The 11135-nt window shown below is 35.6% G+C and overlaps 1 long non-coding RNA gene across 1 annotated transcript; it reads left to right on the top strand.

Annotated features, from left to right (window-relative positions):
* Window positions 1-4605: 4605 nt before the first annotated feature.
* LOC145333951 (uncharacterized) lies at window positions 4606-6193 on the top strand. Its single transcript, XR_013884658.1, has 3 exons — window positions 4606-4661; window positions 5041-5129; window positions 6121-6193. It is a non-coding gene; the product is annotated as an uncharacterized LOC145333951 (long non-coding RNA).
* Window positions 6194-11135: the final 4942 nt, after the last annotated feature.

The raw sequence follows: 11135 nt of genomic DNA on the forward strand, positions 1-11135 counted from the left end.
CTTCCAAGATACTCAAAACAATCTACATCCTCAAGAATTTGTCTCCAATAGTAATTGGTTCTTGGGAATTTGCATTTAATCTGAGTATTTTGGTTTTAGGAACATTTATTTCTAGTCCAATTTTCTTGGAAGTTTCAGCTATCCTGTTAGTCCTTCTTTGCATTTGACTTCTGTTGCTTGTTAACAAAGCAATATCATCAGCAAAGTCCAGATCTCCTAAATATTTGGGATTGCCAAATAGCTCCCAGCGAATGCCATCATTACTTTCACAGTTCTTCATGATCCAGTCAATGGCAAGGAGGAAAAGGAAGGGAGAAAGAAGGCATCCTTGTCTGACGCCTGTTACAATCTCAAAAAAGGTTGATAGTTTACCTTTATACATTTCCACCTCCTTTATGATAGATAGCTTTAATGTTATTGATTATCTTTTCTGGAATGCCATAGTGTCGGCAGATTTTCCAGAGAGATCTTCTGTCTAAAGAATCAAATGCTTTTTTGTAATCAATGAAGTTTACAAAAAGCTCAGAGTTCCATTCCTTGGATTGCTCTATGATGATTCTTAGAGAGGTTATCTGATCAATAGTGGAAAGGTTTGGTCTAAATCCAGCCTGATTAGGTCTTAGCTTTTCATTGACCTTCTTCTTTATTCTATTAAGAAGAATCTTACTAAGGATACGGCCAGGTACTGAAAGGAGCATTATCCCTCTGTAGTTTCCACATTGGGTCAAGTCTCCTTTTTTGGCTAGTATTGAGATATGTCCATTCTTCCAGTCCTCTGGGCATAACTCATAATTCCATATCTTTGTGATCAAAGGTAGGAATGCCTCAGCAGAAGTATCTAGGTCTGCTTTTATGACCTCAGCTGGGATGTTATCAGGTCCAGCGGCCTTGTTATTTTTCAAACTTTTAATGGCCTCCTTGATTTCCAATAGATTTGGCGCTCGACAGTCAATGTCAAGTGCATCTGAGGGTGGAATCTCAGTTTCTTCCTCTGGAACTGGAAGATTCAGCAGTTCAGTGAAGTGCTCTGCCCATCTATTTAGAATATCTTCATCAGTTTTAAGGAGTGAACCATCCTTGTCCCTGATGTGTGATCCTGATTTGTGTACTTTACCTGCAATTCTCTTAGTAATCTCATAGACATCTTTCATTCTATTTTGATTAGCAGCATTTTCTGCTTGCATAGCAAGGTTTTCCAAGTGTTCTTTTTTGTCAATTCTGACACTTCTTTGGATTTCCCTGCTAAGCATCTTATACAGGTCTTTATCTTCTGGAGAGTTTCTAGAGAGTGTCTTTTGTCTTACCTCTCTTCTTTGATCCATGAGATCAATGGATCTTTGAGTGATCCACGGCTTTTGGTTAGCCTTTTTGAAACCTAATTTTTCTTGGCTAGTATCATTATAAACTTTTTTGATACCTTGCCAAATATCTTCAACTCCATCATCCTCTTGAAGAGTCAACAACTCAAATCTGTTCTTTAGAGTGAGCTTAAACTCTTGTAGCTTTTCAGAGTTTTGAAGGGTTGTTAAGTTATATTTTTTTTCCTGGGGTTAGGCTTTGTGTCCTGCTTTTTAAATCTAAGCCGAACTTAAGAAGATAGAAGATAATGGTCTGAATTAACATCAGGTCCTCTTTCAACCCTGACATCAAGGAGAGACCCTTTAAAACGTCTAGATATACAGATGTGGTCTATCTGATTAAAGGTTCTTTGATCTGCTGATCTCCAGGTGGCAGTATGAATCTTCTTGTGTTTAAAGGTGGTTCCACCAATGACAAGTTTGTTTTCAGTACAAAAACTTACAAGTCTATCACCATTGTCATTTTCCTTGCCATTACTTAAGCCTAGGCCATATCTGCCCATGACTTCTTCTAAATTCTCATTATTACTCCCCACTTGAGCATTGAAATCTCCTAGGAGCATGGTCAGGTCCTTCTCTTTATGACCATTCTTAAATACAGAGTCAAACTGGTCATAAAATTCGTTTTTGACCTCTGTATCTGCTTGTTCTGTAGGAGCATATGCTACTATTATTCTCAGATTGATGTTTTTATCTGAGGATTTGAAGTAAGCCTCCATTATTCTTGGACCATGGGGTTGCCAACTGATCATGGCCTGCTCTGCTTGCTTGGTCAGTATAAGAGCCACCCCTTGATTATGGCCTAGATCCTCATTCATATGGCCTGAGTAAAGTATTTTCAAGCCAGAATGATGTTTAAACTCTCCATTATTTGTCCACCTTGATTCGGTGATAGCCAGGATATCAACCCTGGCTTTAAGCATTTCTCGGCAAATGTTTTCTGTCTGGCCTGACTGAAACATTGTCCGAACATTCCAGGTGCAAATTTTTGCTGGTCTGCGGGAATTCAGAATCATCCGCCTGACTAGTCCTTTAGAGGTTTCCCAGCCAAACATCATATTGTTGTTTCCAACCTCTACTTCGTTCCCGAGCCCAAAGTTAAATTGGTCTTTACTTTGTGCAGATTGAACGTGAGCAGGTTTTTTTCTAGGGAAGGATTGTTAGCCCCACCCAAACCCCCTGAACTGGGGGAAGTGACCAGAATTCAGTCTGGCATCTACCCTAGGACCTTTCCAGCACAGTAGGGCTCTTCTGGTGTAGCTCCTAGGATCATTGATGCACGGTGCAGGATGGACGGCGTGCACGTAACTGGTCTCCCATCCCATCCCATCGAAGCCATACTGGAAAAATAATTCATGTAAAATATAGCACAAAAGTTTATGGAGAGGTCGTCAATTTTACGATGTGTTGCCCCCCAATGACAGCTGAAAAACATGTATAGGTTTTGTGATTTTCTTCCGAATTAATTTCGTTATTGGTATGAGCTGGTATTAACCTCACCATTATTATCCAGAGTTGTTGATTTCTTCAATAACAGCCAAACAATTTAAAATTATCAGCAAAATTTTTTTGAAATGTTTATTTGTAAAAAGGCTGGTAAGAAAAAGCAGACAGAAGGTCAGTCCAGACATGGACACTGATAGAGTAGCTTCGCTTCTAAAAATTCTTCCTTGTCAAAAATTTGGTTGTATAAATTTGCAACTGGTTTATGTCAATTTAGTTTTATGATGGGGGTGATAACCTTACCCCACTATTCAGAGTCCAAACAAAATTTACACTTAAATGAAGCTCTTTTAGTGCCTATAGAAATTGACGTCATATTACAGTAGTCCATTATTATAATATTACGTAATTCGGAATTTTTGGGCCAAAAGTGTGTAGATTTAATGGACTATTAAATATAATATGACATTTTTATAGGAACTGTAAAGAGATTCCATTTGTTTTTTATATGGAGAGGGGGGATTTATTGACCGGGATTTTTTACATTTCTTATGCATTTTTTCCTCCCCCCCCCCCCCGGCCCCCAAATAAAAAATATTACTGGGGTTTTTTAGGGGTTGGGGGGAGGGATTAGAATTATTGCGCACCATATTATCCCCTCGAATTTAAATTATCCCCCTTATTGAAAATTGGTGCCCATCCATACCCCCGCGCTCCTTCCCCAGAAAAAAATCCTTTACGTCTTTGCTGCTGACATATTACCAATATAAAATTATTCTAATAATAATGGATGTAGGATATACTTGGATATTATGACAGAGGGGGAAAATTGTCATCAATTTAGGTTACTATTTCCCATATTATTCATTGGTCAGTTCGTTTATCCAGTAATAGTGGAGGGGATGGGGTAAAGGTGAGGGGATGAGGGTATCGTCATTTTAACCCACTACAAGTTTCACTTTAATAGAGTACATGATAATTTGGTTTAAGATCCAAGTAATAATAAATCCATTCTAATGATACTAAAACTAAAATCTTATGTTGATTTTATAACAACACACATAAATCATTAAACTAATGAGATCAATAATTTAGATGTAAAAAATGAGAATGTATATAAACTTGTTTATTTTCTCAATTATTTTATCATTTAACGCAATATTATCTGTAAAACCCAAAGAAAATGAAACATGTTTGAGGGAAACTTGTCAAAATATTGAATACAATAATGAAGCTTCCACGAAAAACATAGACTTTGAAAATCAGGTAATATTGCAGCAAGTTAACCCTATACCGGAAGGGGGGGGGGTCAATTCCATGATATTAAACAGCTGGGCGTCTAAAAAGCAAAGAAACTTCACCCCATCCCCCTAAGAAAGGGCAGTTTTAAATAGTTTGTTTATTAACTTAGGTTTGTTAAAGTTAGGTTACATTGAGTACTGGGTAGCCCTGCACCGGTTTATGGCACCGAAAGTAAAGGCTCTGTAGGGTTAGAGTCCCGCGCGGGATAGACATAGAAAAAAAACTACCCTAATGAAAAGATTTATAAAAGTAAGGGGTAAACTCTACGGAATAAATAAATGCCTTGAACAACAAATTAAGATTTCAAATCTATTTTTAAAAATAGAGCCCTTAATTTTTTTACTCGTTAAGTTGAGTGTCCAAACGTTTCAACCGCTAGTTACTCCTTCCAGAAGAGGAGTAATTTTGTGTATCATCATTGGAAATATACATCAATTTATAGGCCATTGTTTAATTGTATCCCTTTAGATACCTTTTTATAATATATAAATTTATGCTTTTTAGATAAAACAGAATTATAGAAATATAACACTGGAAGAAAATGATCTAAGAAAGAAGGTATTATATGTATCTATCCATCTAGTCTTTCTATCCGTATATGTTCATTTCTATCTTTCTATTGATAACTAGTGGATGCACCCCTAGCAACTAAGGGCACTCTATTCAAGGGGGAGGGGAACAAAAACATATCTTAAAAACATCCCATGACTTACATCTAAAAATTAAATAGCTTAAAACCATTTGGGGACCTAGAATGGAGAACTCTATCAGTTCAGTAAATACTTCAAACTTTTTACATGTCTGTCTAGTTAAGAGGGTTAAATTAACATTTGGCATTTGACGAATGCACATTTTGGTCTAAGGAACAATTTTTAATGCCAATCTAAATTAATATTTTAATACTTATGTAAGTTTTTAATTTAATCTATGTATCTAGCTGGTGAGAAGTGAGCTGATATCTGCTGGGATGGCTGCTCCCCCCTCCCAAGAATATGTTTCCATTGGGGTCATTGTCTGCAACGTAACGTAAGTAGCGCAACCACAATCGATATTTGGAAGTTGCACCAGATTTTCGTTTACTCTGATAAAGTAATGCTTGCAGCTGGCTAAATTAACGATCCTTCCTCTTTATCCCATCCCACTCTCCTGGTGGTTGAACGAACTGATCAATAAATGAGGTTCATATTATGAAGCTAAATAGACTACAATTTTTATTCTGTCAATATATCATTATCCACATATATCCCATATCCATTCCAGTCACTCTATGTACCAAGTATGTAGGGTCGTTTGACCGTCCGATAACAATAGTTAAGTTCGGTGTTTTTAGGGTATTATTGTCATTTTACATATGTTTTTTTAAAGAATCGCGTACATCATACTTTTTCTAAATGCATGCAATAATATATTAGAATATTTTAACTGGTTTTCAAAGTTTAGATTTCATATTTCAAATAAGATTTTTTCTCGTATTCATTTGAAACCGATTGATATCCGGTGAAATAGAACAGGTTCTCATTCATACAAAAAAAACTATGTCTAGCATCGTATTATATCCAGTTTTCTACGCATATAAAAATATACATTCATTTTCTCGTATTTATTCGAAACCGATGGTATATCCGGTGGATTAGAACCGGTTCTCATTCATACAAAATGTCTAGCATCGTATTATATCCAGTTTTTTAGACCGTTCCTTTTATAATACGATGCGAGAAATAACTATTATTTTTAAAAAAGCTTTCATGTAATTTTATGTCATAGGTGTTTGAAAACCACATTTTTAAGAGGAGGAAAGGGGTGTATTTTATGTGTTAAGGGGGTGTGCAAAATCCAAGTTGGTTTCAAATTGAAATTAGTTATTAAGGTAGCGTATACGTATAAGTATACACCCCTTTGGGAGTAAATTTACCCCCAAGGGGAAATGTGAGCACCAGTTACACCCCCTCAAACACGCTTTAGTTGAGCTTATTTTTGCTGCGCCACCCATGAACGTATTAATTCTTGTTGTGTTTAGTGTTAAAGGATTGGTTAATGGCATTATGAAGACATTTGCAAGACTCATCAAATCAATATTTACATATTCAAAGGTAAACCCGAAAAGAAAACTGTAGCGCATGATCCGCCTGTTGTCGGGTAAGTGATGATTTCGAACCGGGGCACAACACTGAAGCTAATTACGATTAAAATGGTTCATACTGCTGGTTTGTCAGACGTATAACATTAATGTCTGGTGAAATTTTTATTTGGCGGAGTAAAACCAACATTTTGGGTGTTTTATGTCCAAAATTTTCCTGATTTTTTTATAAAAATGTTTTTTTACCAAAAAATGGCACCCTCAAATTTGTATGTAGAATTTAAACACCCTTTTTTGTCCCTCCCTCTTAAATAATAAATTGTCTTTTACTAGCGGTTACGCCCCTAATTTTTTTTTTTGGGGTGGGGGGGTGGTCAATTCATCTAGGGCCGATTTCTCTTTTAATGATGGTGTTACCCTTCCCCAAAAATTTATATACCTTCCCAGGACTTATGAGATGCTACCATGTAAAGGAGAACCAAATCGGTTTAGTGGTTAGCGAGATCCTTTGGTACAAATAGAAAAACAGATAGACTTCCTGTTACTTTATTATAAGGATAATTGCAGCTTCTCTATAATTCTATATTTAGGGTACTCCAGTGCATATAGTGGTTAAAACAAAAAAGAAAAATTTTTCAATCATATTTAGGCAGGGGCGTCCAAGCTTTTTTTTTTGGGGGGGGGTAAAAAATTTTAGGGGGGGGTAAAATGGCGCGCGAAGCGCGCCGAAATTTTTTTTTACCCCCCCCAAAATTTTTAACCCGGGGGTAAAATTTGATTGGGGGGGGGTAATTACCCCCCCTAAAGTCTGTTGGGGGGGGGTAAATTCCTCCCCCCAAATCTGTTGGGGGGGGTAATTACCCCCCCCAAACTAATTTACCCCGGGGGTAAAATTTTTGGGGGGGGTAATTTAATTATGTAAAAAAGCACCTACCTAATCTATTAAGTTAATAATAAGTACTATCTTATAACATAAAGTAGTAAGTAAGGTTTATTTGACTATAGCTTCAGATTTCATTACTTTTAATACTGAGTTCTCCTTTTTAGGAAAGCTTCACATAGATCTCATGATGGTTCCACACTATTATAGGTCAATCCTTTGAGTGGTTTTAGGCTATTTTTCTCCTCCCTTTTTACCCTTTAGAAAACACGAGTTCTTAGATGCTAAGGGCGCCACTTCTATTCAAATATATAGTAGTATTGTGGTAAGCCGAAGCGTTTCAGCTCACCGGTTGCGAGTTCGAATCCAACGAGCCCCTAGCCTTGAAGTATTCTACCAAAACAAACTAGCAGGATTTACTCATACAGAAATTATATTTAACTGAATACATTTACAATGGGTGGTTACTATATATATACAAAATAGATTATAACAATGAGTTAGGTTTGAAGGGGGTGTGGGAGACAAGGGCGTAGCCCGCGGCGGTAGACATCTGTGGGGTAAGCTGTAGTAAAAGGGAAGGCATTATCTCCCGGTTGAATAGTTGCCTGAGGGGCGCGGGGTTGCTAAGTGTCCGTGCCCCTCCCCTATTTAGCCAGTCCAATCTGACCGCTGCGCGACGGGGTCATCTGCGGTCATGAGGTGAATGGTGATATAATAGGATTAGTGCAGAAGGCTTGACTTGATAAGCCACTGCGTAGCAACTCTGTAAACTACCCGTCCGTCTGCTGCCGTATTACCACAGTATCTCATTCTTTAGAACATAAAAATACAATAATTAACTCACTAACCAATGAACCAATATGATTTTACTTTAAAGTGAAGCGTCTTATAGGTCCTGGTAAGTTTTATAACTAGTTTTGAGACACCCTGACATCCTCCCAAAAGAAATCGCCTATAGAAATTCTTTTTCATTATTTAATGAAATATTTAATTTAGTTAGGTATCTATTTTATGGAATCTTCAGTGCTTTACAATTACATCATAGATCCCCGGGATGGTTTTAGTCATTATAAAGGCCCAAGCAAATAAAACATGATCAAACTATTAAATTTTTTGTTATCATGGTTAAGAACTGTTTTAACTGGTTGGACAGTAAAATTTTTTTTTAAAGAACATTTATTTTGGGGGGGGTAAATACCCCCCCAAAATCGTTGGGGGTGCCTACGGCACCCCCAAGGTAGGGGTAATTTTTTTTTGGAGGGGTTATTGTTCACAAAATCGTTTGGGGGTGCCAAATGGCCCATTACCCCCCCCCCCCCTTGGACGCCTATGTATTTAGGGTACTCCTGTGCATATACACTGTTAAAAATAATTTTTTTATTTAGTATCAATTGATACTCTGGAGAGTATTGGACCCGTAAGTACCCTACAACTATATAATTAATATATAACACTATGTAATACTATATAACACAATAATTATTACTATACAGAACCCATACATTTTTTTAGTATCGATTGATACGCTCTAGGGTACTATAGAATACGCTGTAGAAAAGTTTATAAAAATAGTAATATTTTATACGTTGTAGGGTATCGGAAAATACGCTGTAGAAATGTTTCTTGATTTAGTACTATTTCATACGCTGTAGCATATCAGACAATACGCAAGAGAATGGTTTATTAAAATAGTAACTATTCATTCGTTCTAGGGTACGAATCTGTACTGTAGAGAATAATTGAAACAGGCACCATTCGTGCACACCTCTCATGGAAGTGTTTCAATGCTTGGTCGTTTTAGACAAAGATGAAATGTTACTATTTATGCTCATATTTATAATTTTGTTTTTTGTAATTATGACTTATCATAGTTTTTATTTTTAAGGATAATGTTTAGTCCTAAACATCTTTAAAGTAATTTTTTACTAAATTTACATTCAAATTAATGTTTTATGGCTCTGCTTGGTATGTTTGTTGATATAACAAAATGTATATGTACATATAATAATCATATATTATAAACTGATCTTTCATACAAAGTAAAACAGTTTCATTCCCTACAAAGTATCAAAAATTATGATAGAGGGTAACAACAATTGCGAAGGAGGGCAATGAAAAATTACTTCTACCGTATTGAATTATATTCCCAAGAGCGTATTAGACAATACTATACAGACAAATACATTATTTAGTACTACGTGTTACTTCACAGAACATTACCTAATACTTAATACAGCATTGAAAACTTCCTTGTATCGTAATGAGGTTTTTTTCCTACTATGTACGGATTGATACTATACATTAATGTGAAGAATATAGAGTATCATCTGATGCTAAAAAAAAAAATTATTTTTAACAGTGGTTATAACAGACAAGAAATAATTTTCAATTATATTTAGGGTACTCCTGTGCATATAGTGGTTATAACAGACAAGAAATAATTTTTAATTATATTTAGGGTACTCCAGTGCATATAGTGGTTATAACAGACAAGAAATAATTTTTAATTATATTTAGGGTACTCCAGTGCATATAGTGGTTATAACAGACAAGAAATAATTTTCAATTATATTTAGGGTACTCCAGTGCATATAGTTGTTATAACAGACAAGAAATCATTTTCAATTATGTTTAGGGTACTCCAGTGCATATAGTGGTTATAACAGACAAGAAATCATTTTCAATTATATTTAGGGTACTCCAGTGCATATAGTGGTTATAACAGACAAGAAATAATTTTTAATTATATTTAGGGTACTCCAGTGCATATAGTTGTTATAACAGACAAGAAATCATTTTCAATCGTTCATTCTGGCGTTATTAATACTATAGGTATAATCTTTTTCACATTTTATTATTATATTTAAAAATGCTTTCAATACATTTGTATGGTCCCATGGACCTCTAAAACAAAAAAGTAGTATATGTTTTTTTTATTGTATTTAATTATAAATCTTTAAATTAATTGTATTTAGGTTACGAGGATTTTTATTTTGCTTCTCCTTATATAAAAGTAACCAGATGTATGTCTGTATGTCTGATGACGTTCTCCTTTACAGTGAAGATTTCTATAGGTCTAGGTTAGTTTTTTTATAACTATTTTAGGGGACAGTACCTCCACTTTTCAACTTATAAATATCCCCCCAATAAATTTAGTACTTACAAAACTATTATTGAAAGTGAAGGGTTGAGACCCTTCACCCCTCTGCCCGAAATTGTCCCCGGAGGCCTCTAGGGGGCTAAAATGCATAAATTTTCAGTATTGCTGAGAACCGGTTCTAATCCAGCGGATATTTATCGGTTTTGAAGCCATACTGGAAAGTATTCATTCTATTATTTCTAATTTATTTTAGGCAGATTCATCACCGACAACTTGCTTGTTAATGATATCAAAAATCCAGAATGGAGAATTCTCAGAATATTTCCTAGGAACTTAATTGTCAAAAGACTTATTTTACGTGGCACAGTTATGCTATACTATTATTTGGGGTAGCTGTGTTTAGTGCCCTGGGAAAATGGGGATAGATGTCACAGCTTTTGTCCTACCTATTCTATTGACGTCATATTAGAGGGAAAGAGAAAGTGAAGGAGGAGGAAACCCCATAGAAAAGAGATAGGGTATAGGGTATTTCCTGACATCAACAGAATAGGTACTAAGGTAGGCCAAAAGCAGTGACATCTATACCCAGTTTGCTTAGACATCTACAGCTAAATAGCTTTCTTAATTCTATAATGTTAATGCATTTTATTCTACGTAGAATCTAACCCTTACCTTTCTAGGGTATCTTAAATCCTATGCCTGCAGGACTACACCATACCCAATATAAGCCAACCTAACCTGACCTTAAGTTATAAAAAAAACAATCAAAAAACTCCCCTCCTTTATTTCAAATTCATTTCAAAATTAAAAATTATCTATAAAATTAGCCCATATGTAGATTTATTGGACACACAGACAAACCTACTAAAGGGACTAACGTACAAATGGGACAAACGTACTAAAGGACAAAGGGACTAAGTAAAACGTACTAGGATTTTTTAGAAAATATGAAATGAAAAAAAAATCTTCCAA

This window comes from Acartia tonsa, chromosome 12 (genome assembly GCF_053477335.1).
Source record: "Acartia tonsa isolate MP-2025a chromosome 12, ASM5347733v1, whole genome shotgun sequence".
NCBI classification, from domain to species: Eukaryota; Metazoa; Arthropoda; class Copepoda; order Calanoida; family Acartiidae; genus Acartia; species Acartia tonsa.